The sequence below is a fragment of the Mesoplodon mirus genome (genome assembly GCF_964341445.2).
Source record: "Mesoplodon mirus genome assembly, chromosome: 4".
NCBI classification, from domain to species: domain Eukaryota; kingdom Metazoa; phylum Chordata; class Mammalia; order Artiodactyla; family Ziphiidae; genus Mesoplodon; species Mesoplodon mirus.
Genome location: NC_138979.1, coordinates 70,013,999 through 70,030,395, shown reverse-complemented (window position 1 = coordinate 70,030,395; position 16,397 = coordinate 70,013,999).

Sequence of the window (16,397 nt, the reverse complement as noted above, 5' to 3'; positions counted from 1 at the left end):
AATAATATTTTAAAAGGAAGGCACACATATTTGCCCACAGATGATTTCTATATCCATAGAATCAATGCAAAATATTTTCATATCCTTCTGTATAAAATCCAAAGCTCTCTTTAAACCACATTTTGTAATGTCAAAACTAAAGGAAGAAAATAAGAGATAAAAAGGGGAAATGAGGTCTTTTAAAATCTGTATTATATAGGGTACATTTCTAAGTGTGTAGGTGCGAATTCATGTTTTAAAAAACTAAATCCTGAACATAATAACGAAGGAACAAAAAACCCAATTATGAAACGTGTTGGTTTCCCTGGGCAGCGGAAATGAAGACAGAGAAGTGCAGCGACGCCTACTGCAGCGACATCCCGCGCCACACCGTGCAGACACAGACAAGGTACACCTCCGCGGTCACCCCTCACCCCATTAGGTACGTCACCTTCCCAAAGTGCCCCGCGGGCAAGCCAGCCGCGCCGGTAACGAAGTATTTCCTCTGGGCTGCGGTGCCGGTTGTTCTCGCTGGTAAAGACTAGCACGGGAAGGGCTTAGTAAGCGCGGATCTTCGAGTGAAACTTTTCTAATGGTTTTAGCTTTCTAAGCAGGCTACACTGGCCAGAAAAAAAATTTTTTTGGAATTGCTAATTACTTAAGTTCATCAAGTAATGAGTAATTTCCCCTCAGAAGAGTCCAAAAATACAAGTTTTAAAGAATTAAGACAGCATAACACCACCGTAAAACATATGCCCCTTTAAGAAGTGTTTGATTCAGAAGGAATTGAATCATTGACCCCCCCAACAAAAAAAGGGAACATATAAGGAAATTTTCCTCTCTTTAGTTATATTACAAACTTGGCATATTAAATCCTGAACAAATACATGCTGCTACCGGCTAATTTAACACTGTTGCCACTGAATGAACTGTATAATACATACACATGTATATAATGAACTATACATAGAGACATTCAATGAGGGCATCTCTTAAGTGTAGATCTGAGCAGAAGGAAACCAAAATTCACATGCTGCAAGGTTTACCTGCAGAACTTAGAAGGCTGAGGTGGACTTTCATTTCCTAATTTTTGAATTGGTTATTCTTTCAATTTGTAACATTAGCACTCCTTAAAAATAAAGTCTACATGGTGGAAAAAAATACATACATACAGCCAACATGTCTCCAATTATTTTAAAAAAAAAAAAAAGGACTGGAAATATTTGAAGATCATTCCTAACTATGACACTAGTAGTTTTACTGCGTTGGAATTTTTCCTTGCCTCCCCCTTAATTTTCCAGTAGTCCTAATGTTTTCAATCATTACTTAAAAAAAATTTTAAAGTCAACCTCCAAATAATTAACATTAAGGAAATAAGGAATTCATAATTTTTGTAGTAGTTTGAAGTATTGACTTATTTATGTAGTGGAATGCGACATATAAAAGTTTCTGCCATATTTTTGTAAAATGCAATTAAGCTGGAAGGAGAACAGCAGTGGAGAAACGGGTCCATTGGGCAATGATGTTGAGGCAGCAAAATGTGCTCCACTGCAAGCTGGTGAGAGGAAGGAAAGGGAGTGGTGATGCATAGAGTAGGGGTGAAGATAAACGAAGATCAGTAGTTATTTTGGAAAGAATTCTGACTTATTTATTTCAAAAGTTGACAAAACACAGAAAACATGTCAAAGAACATTTTTAATTATCAAAATTCACATTTTTCACATAAATCTTGAAACTCGGGTGAAATATTTTTCCCATCCAGGCAAATGTTCTTGAGTTAGTTTATGGAATTTTTTAAAAAGGAAATACCCAAGAATGCAAGACAAAACCTAAAATTTAGCTTTGTTAAAGTGGTATTCCCACTGAAAATGCAGACCAGTTAAATTAGATAAAAGAGAAATGAAAACAATATTATAAATAAGTTTATAAGCGACTTTTTACAGACCATAATTATAAAATAAAAAGTATATGGATATAAAAATAGCACTTTATTTTTCTAAGTAAAGGCTGATTACATGCTAAAATTCTAAAATCACAACACAAGAATCCCCCCCGACCCCCCGCCTCCTCCCAGGAGAGAACCAGTAGGGGAGTTAGGCGAGCAGTATTGGTGGTCTGTGATGGAAATTCCCCAAACTGAAGGATCCCACAGAAGCTTGGAAGACAGAGGCCGGGAGGCGGAGGGAAGTCTCACCTGGCTCTGTCCCCCAGCACGAGTTTATTCCCGGGATGGTACCTTGCGGGACACAATCCTCCTGGCCAGTCCCTGGACCTTCTCAGGTGCCAAGTGACCCAGCTTGCAGACAAGTAGTGTTTTTCTTGCTGGCAGCAGTGCTAGGCGGGGATCGCTGATGGAACCGAGACCACAGCCCCTGCCCTTTAGGCTTTGGGACAGTGGCCACATAGTCTCTGGTTTCCCACTATCTGATATCCTGCAGATGGTTCAGAAATAAGAATTTCAAATTAACACAATTCAAAAGCGAGGTACCATAAAACTGACTCTTCCGAAAAAGTGTTATAAATTAAAATTTATTATGTACCAACATACTGAAAGAAAATCACAGACTTCAAGAAGGTTTTGTCCTCTTTTAAGTTTTCAGATGCTGTGCAAATTGGCTTAAAATGAACAGATTTCAATTAAAATCTTAACTAAATCTCAGCATAATAAACCTAATCGGTTGGCTTGGGGGAAAATACTCAAGACGTTTCTAAGAGCATAAAATGGCAAAGTTAAATCAAATGTTACAATTTCAATACAAAGAAAGTATCTTAACTTCAGACCTAAGAGTACCCTTTCAAGCATGGTAGGAAATCTGATAATTTGGACTCTATTACAAAGATTTCAAAGAGCTATAGAGAAAAAGTGGATAGAGAAAAGCCTGGAAAAATAAAATGCTAAAAAAACTTCAGTTGTTAGAAAGAAGAATTCAAATTTAGTAACTAGACCTCTTCTGATGAAAAATTAGCAAAAGAAGAAAAACAATCATGAGAATATAATTCACTTAGAGAACCTCCAACAAGGTGAAACTAAAGTCATTTTTTTTCTCAGTCAGGTTGGAAACCTTTTTAAAAAACAATCTACCAAGGATTTAGGCTATGAAATTACATTCATCTTATGAACCATCTTGCAACTTTTGAGGAAAATGACATGCATAAATACACACACTTATGGAAGGATGAATTTAACACAGGACAAACACAATTGCACAGGTTTTATAATAAAGTATAACTATGTATGTGTGTCCATGGAAGCACACTCCTGTATGCCCATGTTTGTAAATGAAATCAGTCAGCTTAATAAGGTTCACAATAACGTTAACAACAGTTAACTATAGAAAGTGGCATTAATAAATGGATATGGAGCCAGGCTTCCCCAAATTTTTTACTGTGATTAATTCTGAATTGTGTTTTTTCTTCAGTTTTAAAATAAAAGTTAAAAAAAAGAAAGATTCTTGCTCAAATGAACACAGTTATTTTTGGTTCTTGTGCCCATCTTTTCCTTGTTTTGACTTTTTCTTCTTTCAGCATTCTGAGACTTTATGCCTTCCATCATGACTCAGCATTATCCCCAGCAGCTACTGATAACCCTCTGTGAGCTTTTCAATGAGGCTGACTTTGGCCTCTCATTTTATTGCTGCCAGATGGCGCTGCAACCCTGAATCCTATAAACCAAGTGAAGTTTCCATTTCTGAAATGATGAAGGCACTGGAGTAACTTGTAATACATGGAATATTCACGAACTAATTTGGGATCCTGCATGGGAAAGTCTAAGTGAATGAAGAGAATGGTGCAAGCTATAGACCATAATTCCTTGTGACCTCTCTCTTGGCCCTTAGGATTTTTTTTTCCTCTGTCAAACCCTCTACCTTTATGCCTGCACAGACTCTTTCTCTAAAACCAAGGGTTTACTTTAACAACATTTGAGACACCAAGAAACCAAAATATTTCAATTTACTTTCACACCAATGGCATTCCTACTAGGAAGATGTCAAATGTAGCTAATGAATGCATAAGAAAAAAAAACATGAAATCAAGTAATTGAAGTGTCATTCTCAAAATCTAGCCCCAGCATATGTATTCAACTTGTCAGGTAGATGAAATATTCTCTACCTACAGTACCTCAAATATTTTGTCATTTTTAATAGCCTGTTACCCACCTTGAACAGGAATCCCATTTTTGTCTTCCCTGTTCTACCTTCCTTAAGTTTCTACTAATTACCCTTTATGTCTCTTGTCATATGTCTCTTCCTCCAGGAAGCCTTCCCATACCACTTAAATCTAGACTGCATGCCCATACACCCTTTGAAATCCTCCAGTGCTGTGCACAATCCAAATCACAGCATTCCTACTGCAGGGGAGGAAAAAAATATCTTTTTCCTTCTACCCTTCTAGGTTCTCAGCAGGGTCTCTGTAACAAAAGACTGATTAACAAGACAAAAGTATACAAATTTATTTGTTTTACATGATACAGGGGCCCATAAGGAAATGAGGATGCATAGAAATGGTTAAACCTCAGTGTTTTTACAGGAGATTTGATGAAGAATGGAAAAGCATGGGAAAATGTGATAGGACAAAAGGATATGAGCGAAGTGTAGTAAAGAGTTGGAAATTTATCAAGGCCTATTCATTCCACTTGGTGTTTCTCCTTCTTCAGAGATAAGAATATTCCTTTCCTCCCAGTGTGGGGAGGGAACCTCTCACTTGACCCTTCATTCTAAAAATTTTTTATTATTTTTTTAAACATCTTTATTGGAGTATAATTGCTTTACAATGGTGTGTTACTTTCTGCTTCATAACAAAGTGAATCAGTTATACATATACGTATGTTCCCATATCTCTTCCCTCTTGCCTCTCCCTCCCTAGCACCCTCCCTATCCCACACCTCTAGGAGGTCACAAAGCACCGAGCTGATCTCCCTGTGCTATGCGGCTGCTTCCCACTAGCTATCTATTCTACGTTTGGTAGTGTATATATGTCCATGCCACTCTCTCACTTTGTCATGGCTTACACTTCCCCGTCCCCATATCCTCAAGTCCATTCTCTAGTAGGTCTGTGTCTTTATTCCCATCTTACCCCTAGGTTCTTCATTAATATTTTTTTTCTTAGATTCCATATATATGTGTTAGCATACGGTATTTGTTTTTCTCTTTCTGACTTACTTCACTCTGTATGACAGACTCTAGGTCCCTCCACCTCAGTACAAATATCTCAATTTCATTTCTTTTTATGGCTGAGTAATATTCCATTGTATATATGTGCCAAATCTTCTTTATCCATTCATCCGATAATGGACACTTAGGTTGCTTCCATGTCCTGGCTATTGTAAATAGAGCTGCAATGAACATTTTGGTACATGACTCTTTTTGAATTATGGTTTTCTCAGGGTATATGCCCAGTAGTGGGATTGCTGGGTCGTATGGTAGTTCTATTTTTAGTTTTTTCAGGAACTTCCATACTGTTCTCCATAGTGGCTGTATCAATTTACATTCCCACCAACAGTGCAAGAGTGTTTCCTTTTCCCCACACCCTCTCCAGCATTTACTGTTTCTATATATTTTGATGATGACCATTCTGACCAGTGTGAGATGATATCTCATTGTAGTTTTGATTTGCATTTCTCTAATGATTAATGATGTTGAGCATTCTTTCATGTGTTAAGGAAACACTCCCATTTACCATTGCAACAAAAAGAATAAAATATCTAGGAATAAACCTACCTAAGGAGACAAAAGACCTGTATGCAGAAAATTATAAGACATTAATGAAAGAAATTAAAGATGATAAAATAGATGGAGAGATATACCATGTTCTTGGATTGGAAGAATCAGCATTGTGAAAATGACTCTACTACACAAAGCAATCTACAGATTCAATGCAATCCCTATCAAACTACCACTGGCATTTTTCAGAGAACTAGAACAAAAAATCTCACAATTTGTATGGAAACACAAAGGACCCCGAATAACCAAAGCAATCTTGAGAATGAAAAATGGAGCTGGAGGAATCAGGCTCCCTGACTTCAGACTATACTACAAAGCTACAGTAATGAAGACAGTATGGTACTGGCACAAAATCAGAAATATAGATCAATGGAACAGGATAGAAAGCCCAGAGATAAACCCATGCACATATGGTCACCTTATCTTTGATAAAGGATACAAGAATATACAGTGGAGAAAAGATAGCCGCTTCAATAAGTGATGTTGGAAAAACTGGACAGGTACATTTAAAAGTATGAAATTAGAACACTCCCTAACATCATACACAAAAATAAACTCAAAATGGATTAAAGACCTAAATGTAAGTCCAGACACTATCAAACTCTTAGAGGAAAACATAGGCAGAACACTCTATGACATAAATCACAGCAAGATCGTTTTTGACCCACCTCCTAGAGAAATGGAAATAAAAACAAAAATAAACAAATGGGACCTAATAAAACTTAAAAGCTTTTGCATAGCAAAGGAAACCATAAACAAGAGGAAAAGACAACCCTTAGAATGGGAGAAAATATTTGCAAATGAAGCAACTGACAAAGGATAAATTTCCAAGATTTACATGCAGCTCAATAACAAAAAAACAAACAACCCAATCCAAAAATGGGCAGAAGACCTAAATAGACATTTCACTTGAGCCTTCCTATCACCTGCTTCAGGGAAGAAGGTCAGAGAATCCTCCCAGCAAATTTCCTTTCTCGAATTACTTCAGCTTAAAATGCTCAATATACCAGGATACTGTATTTTGGGGTAGTGTATCCTGAACCCTGTCACTACCCACAATTTAATTGCCTATTCATTTATCTGAGTTCCACTCCATTGATGACAGGAGGAAAGCTGTATTTTTCATTCACCTGTTCATCCACTAAATATAACAAAGTACATGCCACATGGTTGCCATTTAAATTTTGTTCGTACACATGCAAAAATTCCCTTATAGCCATCTTCCCTTTTCCCAATTAGGCACAATTTAGCATTTAAGTAACACCACCCTAAAGTTGAAAAATGTTATTAGACCTTTTCCTACATTATGATTCCTCAGTTTCTCCTAATTGCATCAAGGTAAAATGACATCAATTTACCTTACCTGTTTGGTCTCATCTCCTCCTCCAAACCTTCATTAACAACTCTATGAACAGAGCATTTTGATCCTTTTGGAATTTGTCTGTGCGCCATGCTCCTCCTGGTCTCATTACACTTGCAAATTTTCCTCTCCAATTGCATGTTCTTTCCTTTCCTTACTCTGTACACTGAAAATCTTTATTCACCTTTAAAAAATACTGAAGTATAGTTGATTTACAATGTTGTGTAATTTCTGCTGTACAGCAAAGTGACTTAGTTATACATATATATACATATATATTATTCTTTATATTCTTTTCCAGTTATGGTTTATCACAGGGTATTGAATATAGTTCTCTGTGCTGTACAGTAGGACCTTATTTTTTATCCATCCTATATATATTAGTTTGCATCTGCTAATCCCAAACTCCCAATCCTTCCCTCCCCAACTCCCTTTCCCCATTGGCAATCACAAGTCTGTTCTCTAGGTCTATGAGTCTGTTTCTGTTTCATAGCATGTTGATTTGTGTAGTGTTTTAGATTCCACATATAAATGACATCATATAGTATTTGTCTTTCTCTTTCTGAGCTACTTTGCTTAGTGTGATAATCTCTAGGTCCACCCATGTTGCTGCAAATTTCATTCTTTTTTATGGCTGAGTAATATTCCATTATATATACATATATATATATATATATATATATATATATATATATATATATATATATATATATATATATATATACACACACACACACCAGATCTTCTTTATTCATTCATCTGTTGATGTGATGGACATTTAGGTTGCTTCCATGTCTTGGATAATGTAAATAGTGCTGCTATGATCATTGGGTGCAGGTATCTTTTTGAATTAGGGTTTTCTCTGACTATATGGCTAGGAGTGAGATTGATAGATCATATGGTAACTCTATTTTTATTTTTTTTTTAAGGAACCTCCCTACTGATTTCCATAGTGGCTGTACCAATTTACATTCCCACCAACAGTGTAAGAAGGTTCCCTTTTCTCCACACTCTCATCAACATGTATTATTTGTAGACTTTTTAATTATGGCCATTCTGACTGGTGTGAGGTGGTACCTCATTGTAGTTTTGATATGCATTTCTCCAATAATTAGCGATATTGAGCATCTTTTCATGTTCATATTGTCTATCTGTATGTCTTCTTTGGAGAAATGTGTATTTAGGTTTTCTGCACATTTTTCTATTGGGTTGTTTGTTTTTTTGTTATTGAGTTGTATGAGCTGTTTGTATATTTTGGAAATTAAGCCCTTGTTGGTCGCATCATTTGCAAATATTTTCCCCCAGTCCATAGATTGTCTTTTCATTTTGTTTATGGTTTCCTTTGCTGTACAGAAGCTTATAAGTTTGCTTAGGTCCCATTTGTTTACTTTTGGTTTTATTTCTATAACTTTGGGAGACTGACCTGAGAAAACATTGGTACAATTTATGTCAGAGTATGTTTTGCCTATGTTCTCTTCTAGGAGTTTTATGGTGTTATGTCTTATATTTAGGTCTATAAGCCATTTTGAGTTTATTTTTGTGTATTGTGTGAGGATGTGCTCTAATATCACTGATTTACATGCGGCTGTCCAACTTTCCCAACCCCACTTGCTGAAGAGACTGTTTTCTCCCCATTGTATATTCATGCCTCCTTTGTCAAAGATTAATTGTCCATAGGTATGTTGGTTTATTTCTGTGTTCTCTATTCTCTTCCATTGATCTATATGTCTGTTTTTGGGCTGATACCATGCTGTTTTATTACTGTAGCTTTGTAGCGTATTGTCTGAAGTCTGGGAGGGTTATGCCTCCTAGGGTTAACATTTTGTAGTTCTCAGCATATAAGTCTTTCACTTCCTTAGTGAGGTTTATTCCTAAGTATTTTATTTTTATGGATGCAATTTTAAAAGGTATTGATTTTTACATTCCCTTTCTGATATTTCATTGTTAGTTCAAGAAATGCAGGTGATTTATTTATGTTAATCTTGTATCCTGCTACCTTGCTGAATTCGTTTATCAGTTCTAGTAGTTTTTGTGTGGAGTCTTTAGAGGTTTCTATATATAGTATCATGTCATCTGCGTATAATGACAATTTTACCTCTTCTTTCCAATTTGGATATCTTTTATTTCTTTTTCTTCTCTTATTGTAGGACTGTGAAAACTATGTTAAAGAGAAGTGGTGAGAGTGGGCATCCTTGTCTTGTTCCAGATTTTTGTGGGAAGGCTTTCAGCTTTTCACCATTGAGTATTATATTACCTTTGGGTTTCTCATAAATAGGTTTTATTAGGTTGAAATATATTCCCTCTATACCCACTTTTGTAAGGGTTATTATCATGAATGGATGTTGAATTTTGTCAAATTCTTTTTCTGCATCTATTGAGATGATCATGTCTTTTCTTTCATTGATGTGGTGTATCACATTGATTGATATGCCTATGTTGGACCATCCTTGTGACCCTGGGATGAATCCAACTTGGTTGTGGTGTGTGGTCTTTTTCATGTGTTCTTGGATTAGGTTTGCTAATATTTTTTTGAGAATTTTTGCATCTATATTCATCAAAGATATTAGCCTGTAATTTTCTTTTTTGTTAGTGTCTTTGGTTTTGGTAACAAGGTGATGGTGGCTTCATAGAATGTTTTGGAAGTATTCCTTCCTCTTCAATATTTTGGAAGAGTTTGAGAAGGACTGGTATAACTTCTTCTTTGTATGTTTGGTAGAATTCCCCAGTGAAGCCACCTGTTCCTGGACTCTTGTTTGTAGGGAGTTTTTTTTTTTTAATACATATTCTATTTCACTTTCTAGTGATCAGTCTGTTCAAGTTATCTATTTCTTCTTGATTCAATTTTTGTGGGCTGTATGTTTCCAGAAAGTTGTCCTTTTCGTCTAGGTTGTTGAATTTGTTGGCATATAATTGTTCATAGTATTCTCTTATTTATTTATTTTTTTTGTAGTTTTACTGTATCAGTTGTGATTTCTCCTCTTTCCTTTCTTATTTTGTTTATTTGGGTCTTCTCTCTTTTCTCCTTGGTGAGACTGGCCAGAGGTTTGTCAATGTTTTTTACCCTTTCAAAGAATGAGCTCTTGGTTTTATTGATTTTTTTCTATTGTTTATTTATTTATTTATTTATTTGGTTGTGTCAGCTCTTAGTTGTGGCTCACCGGCTCCTTAGTTGCAGCATGTGTGCTCCTTTTTTGCATCTTGCAGTCTCCTTAGTAGCAGCTCACCAGCTCCTTAGTTGTGGCATGAGAACTCTTAGTTGCAGCATGCACATGAGATCCAGTTCCCTGACCAGGAATCGAACCCAGGCCCCCTGGATTGAGAGTGTGGAGTCTTAACCACTGCACCACAAAGGAAGTCCCTCTAATGTTTTTTAATCTCTATTTTTAAAATTTCCTCTCTGATCTTTATTATCTCCTTCCTTCTGCTGACTTTAGGTTTTGTTTGTTCTTGTTTTTCTAATTCTTTTAGGTGGTGGGTTAGTTTGTCTATTTGAGATTTTTCTTGTTTCTTAAAGAAGGCCTGTATTGCTATGAATTTCACTCTAAGAATTGCTTTTGCTGCATCCCATAGATTTTGTATGGTTATGTAGTATTCACCTGTTGAGAATTAACTGCCCATTATGCTACTTCAGAAACTAATGTTCACACCTCATATTGTTTTGAGACAGTTGATCCTCATTATTTGTAAATTCAGTATTTGCAAATCTACCTACTCCCACAATTTATTTTTAACCCCCAACTCAATACTGTGACACTTTTGTGGTCATTTACATATAAGTGAAGAGTGGTGACAAATTTGAGTCACCCTTTGAGAGCATGTTTGCAGATAAGGTAAAAAAAGGCAACAATTAAAGTAAACAATTAAAGGGGGAGAGGGGCAATATAGGGATAGGGATTAAGAGGTACAAACATATATAAAATAGACTGCAAGGATATATTGTATAGCATGAGGAATATAGCTAATATTTTATAATAACTGTAAATGAAATATAACCTTAACCACTATATTGTTCACCTGTAACTTATATAATATTGTATATCAACTATACTTCAATTAAAAAGTTTAAAAAATGTGAAACTGATACATAAAACAGTAACATTCTGATAGGTGCCTGTGGCAAGGTAGCAAGATATGTCAAAGATAAACAAGGTTGGATGCTAGTAAAAAGGTGAGGACAGATTTTAGTCAGAAACACACTACTGTTATAAGGAAAAGAATCCAGTGTGAACTGAACTCCACTTGGGTTTGCTCAGAAGTGACTGGACATTTTAAAAGGAAAATGAAGGAATTCCCTGCTGGTCCAGTGGTTAAGACTTGGTGCGTTCACTGTCTTTCAACCCCTGGTGGGGGAACTAAGATCCCACAAGACACACAGCATGGCCAAAAAAAAAAGGGGGGGGGAATGAGGGAATAGGGAGGGGCATGAGAGGGGGCTCAGTAGAGTCAGGAAAGTGAAAAATTACAAAAAGCAGGAAGGGATTGGTCCATGTGAAACCCATCTGAGTTTGTTAACTGGCACTCTTACCTTCCCACAGAGACAGGGAGATGGGGAGGCGGGAGGCCTACCTTCAGGTATAGGCTGGAACAAACAGAAAATTCTCTTGGTAGCCTTGGGTTTTCTCAGGCAAGCACCTTAAAAGAGTTTAAGTCCTCATAAGAATGCTACCTTAAGCTTTTAGGAACTATATTATTATTTGTTCAAGTTTTTATAGGCCAATGTTCAGACTTAGTAAAGAAGAGATTTCAGAGGAACCTGGGTAGAAGAAGATACATTCTTCTTTCTTCTGAACGGTATAAGACTATTTCTCTTTCAATCACCTCTTTTTTATTAAGGACAAGTTGAACCATATGTTTATACTTGGTAGCAAATGATATTTGCTGGATGGTGTGCATAGTCAGACATTTAATGAGAGCATCTATATGAACACAGAAAGGGGAAAAAGAGATTAATGTTTGGAGAAGATTATAAACCCTGTATTTGAGTCCAGAAGGCATCTGGTTGAGAAGATTTTTAGACATTGAGCTCTAAGCATCTTTAGATACTGGAGTGAGGACAGCAGTGGTAATATGATGGATTTCTTGGCTTATAGTTTGAACATTTGTGGTGATGGCATAAATATCAGTGTCATAGTCGTGGTTGGTTGTTTTCTGGAACAGAGCATGGAAAATGCAGGACTTCAAGTGGACTTTTGAATGGCCCATGCATGTAGCAGCAGTTTCAGAACAGAGGTTACCAACACATGATTTGTTGTGGTGATGAGTTATTTGAAGTTATATCAAGATATTCAGTTTCTGCTTGCTGAACTTTTCCATATCCTGGGAAGAAAGAACAGCTACAAGATCACCGGAGTCACAATAATGATCTTGGCCATCAGGTTTTAGTTCTCAGTGATGCCAAGCCAGGAGGGAGGTAGAAAAGTTGGAAACATTCATTTGGAGAGTATAGCCAGATGTTGAAGGAAACTAGAAGGACTGAGGATTTGATAAATGCTGACAAAATGTGTAAGATGGCAGAATTCTGTTCTATTTACAGGAAGGTAATAAAATCTCAAATAAAATAAATAGGATTAGGATCTTATTATACAAAAGGGTGGTTTATACTTTTTAAATTTAAATGTAAATAAGAAAAAAATGCCTTGATTTGCAATAGCATGGATAATTCTGTAAGATATTAATTCTGTTTGAAATAAGTCAGACACCAAAAGAAAAATACTGTATAATCTTGCTTATATCTTGAATCTAAAAAAGTTGACTCAGGAACAGAGAGTAGATTGGTAGTTGCCAGGCGCTGGGAAGTGGGGAAATTGGGGAAATGTTGGTCAAAGGGTACAAACTTTCACTTATAAGATAAATAATTTCTGGGTATCTAATGTACATCATGGTGACTATAGTCAGCAATATTGTATTGTATTCTTGAAATTTACTGAGAGAATAGATCTTAAATGTTCTCACCACAAAAAAATGTAACTATGAAAAAAACCCATAAGATTTGTCTCCATCACTCATTTTGATCAGATATAATCAAAGTAAGGTTATTCTTGATTACAAAATAATTTTTGCCTCATTAAATTTGGCTTATTTACATAAGTTCATTGAGAAAGTGAGAAAGGTAATTGACTATAGAGGCCTTTTAAATTTATTTTGTGGAACTTTTTATAAGGAAACTCAGATTGGACTTCTAAAGGCCTCTCAAAGCTGGGGAGCCAAGCTAATAATTGTCAATCAGATTTCATCAGCAGTACCTATGGATTTGAGTGAATTCTCTCTGCTTGAGGTCTCCAAAATACCCTAAGTTTCCTGGACCTGCCAGGAAGTAACCTCCCCAACTCATTTGTAAAGATAGGAAGCCTGCATGCCAAGTACCAAGCCATATATCCTGAGCAGGCTTTATAGTCATCGGCTTCATAAAGTCAAACTTAATTCTTTAAAACGGTCTAGTCATGTCTGATTTTGTGCATCATTTTAAAACATTACATTTTAGTCAAAGCCTTGGCAATAAAACCATTGTTTTCAACTGTGTCCTATCACAAGGAGGACAGATTCTTCTTGAATCTATGAAAATAACTGTATCACTATGAAAATAAGAATACTTAATAGTTTCTGATTTTTGGAGGAATCAGGCAGGGAGAGCAAATAAATGTTTCAATTTTGTTTACAAAAATATAATTTACTACATTGTTATGTGTCATAGATAGCTTAAGAGAAAAGGAAAAAGGGTTTTCTTACACCTAGAACATAGAACTTTAAAGAGTCAGTGATATTTCAAACAAAAACCATAACAAGTATAATTAACTTTTATCAGCTTACCCGGTCTCATGTAATTAATTTTGTTTTACTTGACATTAGGTTAGCAGCTTTATGAACATATTAACTTTTTAATATTAGAGTTTCAGAAATTCTGACTTAGCACATTGTTATGATATCAACTTTATTTAAATAATGATATCCGAAGCCTGTATACCAGCATGCCTGACATAGTTCTTTTCCTTTGGTTTCCAAGACAGTTTCTTTTTGTTGAAGTACTCTAACCTGTAGCTAGTTGATTCAACCAGATGCTAGGAAAGCATCAGAGTAAAACAACACTCTCTGTGAATGACAAAAGACTTGAAGTAGCCATAGTTAAAGATCTGATAAGTGTCCATTTCCAAATAACACAATTGACAAGGAAATTTTATTGTTTTGTGATATAAAATATTGTTTTGTGATATATAATATTTTAAATACTTAAAATTATGATTTATTATATAAGGAAATATCATAGATAGTGAGAGCACTGACAAATTTATAGGAATTTTATACAATTTCAGAAATAATAACTTATGCATACAAATGTAACCTAGGAAAGGTTGTCTCTCTTTTTTGACAATGCTTCCCATGCAACTTGATATATCAAATAAATCTAATTAGTTTAATATCTCTCTTATTATAAGGTGAGAGAACAAATCCTTTGGGTTCTTCCATGGGCCCTATGGGAAATCTCAAAGTCAGTTCAAAGTAAAGAAGATTTTATTTATAATTTTATTTCGGAAAGTCCTCTAAAAATGTCAAAATGTTTGGATATTTAATTAAATGGAATTAGCATAGAATTAAATAGAATAAGTGTGATGTTTAACTTTATGTGTTGATTTGACGGGGCTAAGAAATGCCCAGATAGCTGGTAAAATATTATATTTAAGTATGTCTGGAGGGTGTTGCTTTAAGAGATTAGCATTTGATTAGGTAGTCTGATAAAGATATCTCCCTTCAACAGTGTGGTCAGGCATCATCCAATCCCTTCAGGGCCTGACTAGAATAAAAAGGCCAAGGAAGGGCAACATTTCTTGAGCTGGAGCTTCCATCTTTTCCTGCCTTCAGATCACAACTCTTGATTATCCAGCCTTTGAGCTAGAACTGAATTCAACCACTGGCTTTCTTGGTTCTCCATCTTGCAGATGGAAGATTATGGGACAACTTGGCCTCCATAAACTCCTGAGCTAAACAGGTAATAAATCTCCTGTTATGTAGATCTTTTTATATATATACACTTGCTTCGATTTCTGTGGAGAAACTTGACTAATATAGACTTTGGTATGGAGAGTGGTTCTAGAGGAAGAGAATTTTAAGTGTTTTCTAAATTGGTTCTGGGATTCTAGAAGTGGCTCTCTAATTATGATTAGATTTAAAGACACTAATAATTGTTTTCAGTAGTAAAGAGAACACTGATGTTTCATGGTCTGAACAGTTTATAGTGATACACAAATATTTTCATTGGATAATCCTAATTAGCCACTTATAGAAACAAGGAACTAAGTAACTATATGACACTTTCAAACACTTTGGAAATCTAAGGAATATGATGACATTGATTTCTCCTAATGTCTTTGGACAAATTAAAGGATAAGCTCAGGGATTCAAATTCTAAACTCAAGCATTGCATATGACTTAAGAGCTTGTCAGTGTGCCCTGTCAGAGAGCTTTATTCCTGGTAAGGATGAAACTGCTGCAAATGAACTGTAATTGGCTGAATTTCAAGACCAGTGGAACTCCCATGCTCAATGGGTGTCTTCTATTAAAGTGAAGGAACTGATTGGGAAAGAATGGAATCATGTAATGTGTCATGAAGGTGTGTGGAAAGACCCTGATGAAGCTAGGGGCATTGAGCCCTTAAGTTCTGATGAGTTTTTGTTGCCAGTGTAAGTGGTCTCCCCACCCTCAGTGGCAGCAGCATGCCCATTCCAAGTGGGTAGCAGCATTCCTGTGCACAGAGGAATCAGCCTCTCCACCTCAGACTGAGGGGATTAACCCTGAAATGTCAGAGAAAACCATAACGGTCTTCCCTGAGGCAGTTGCCGCCTATGACTAGACTCAAGTCCCAGCAGGTCCTTAAAGATGAGGATCAAAGCATAACCCTTGAGAAGGTGTGATACACTCCAAAGCAAATCCTTGAGTTTTCTAATTTACACAAGCAGAAAACTATGGAATAAGTGTGGGACTGGTTAACAATGTAGGATAAAGTTGGGTCAGACCAGATTTATTGATTTGGGCCAACTAAGCAGAGATTCTGCATTTATTGTTGCATCTTGGGTCCTTGGAAAGGGCTCTAACAGTTTGCGGGTATAATTGGCTGAAGCGTGGATCAAAAGATGGCCCACTATGAGTGAAATTTAAATGCCAGATCTCTTTTGATTCAATGTAGATAAAAGGATTCAAAGCTTAGGGAGATTGGAATGTTAGAGTGGGTTTTTTGTTTAAGTTCTACTCACCACTCTGGGAGTGTTCAGAAGACATACCTTTCAACAATACACTGAGAAATATATTTGTGTGTAGAATGCTAGCATCCATGATGAGCACCATGACTG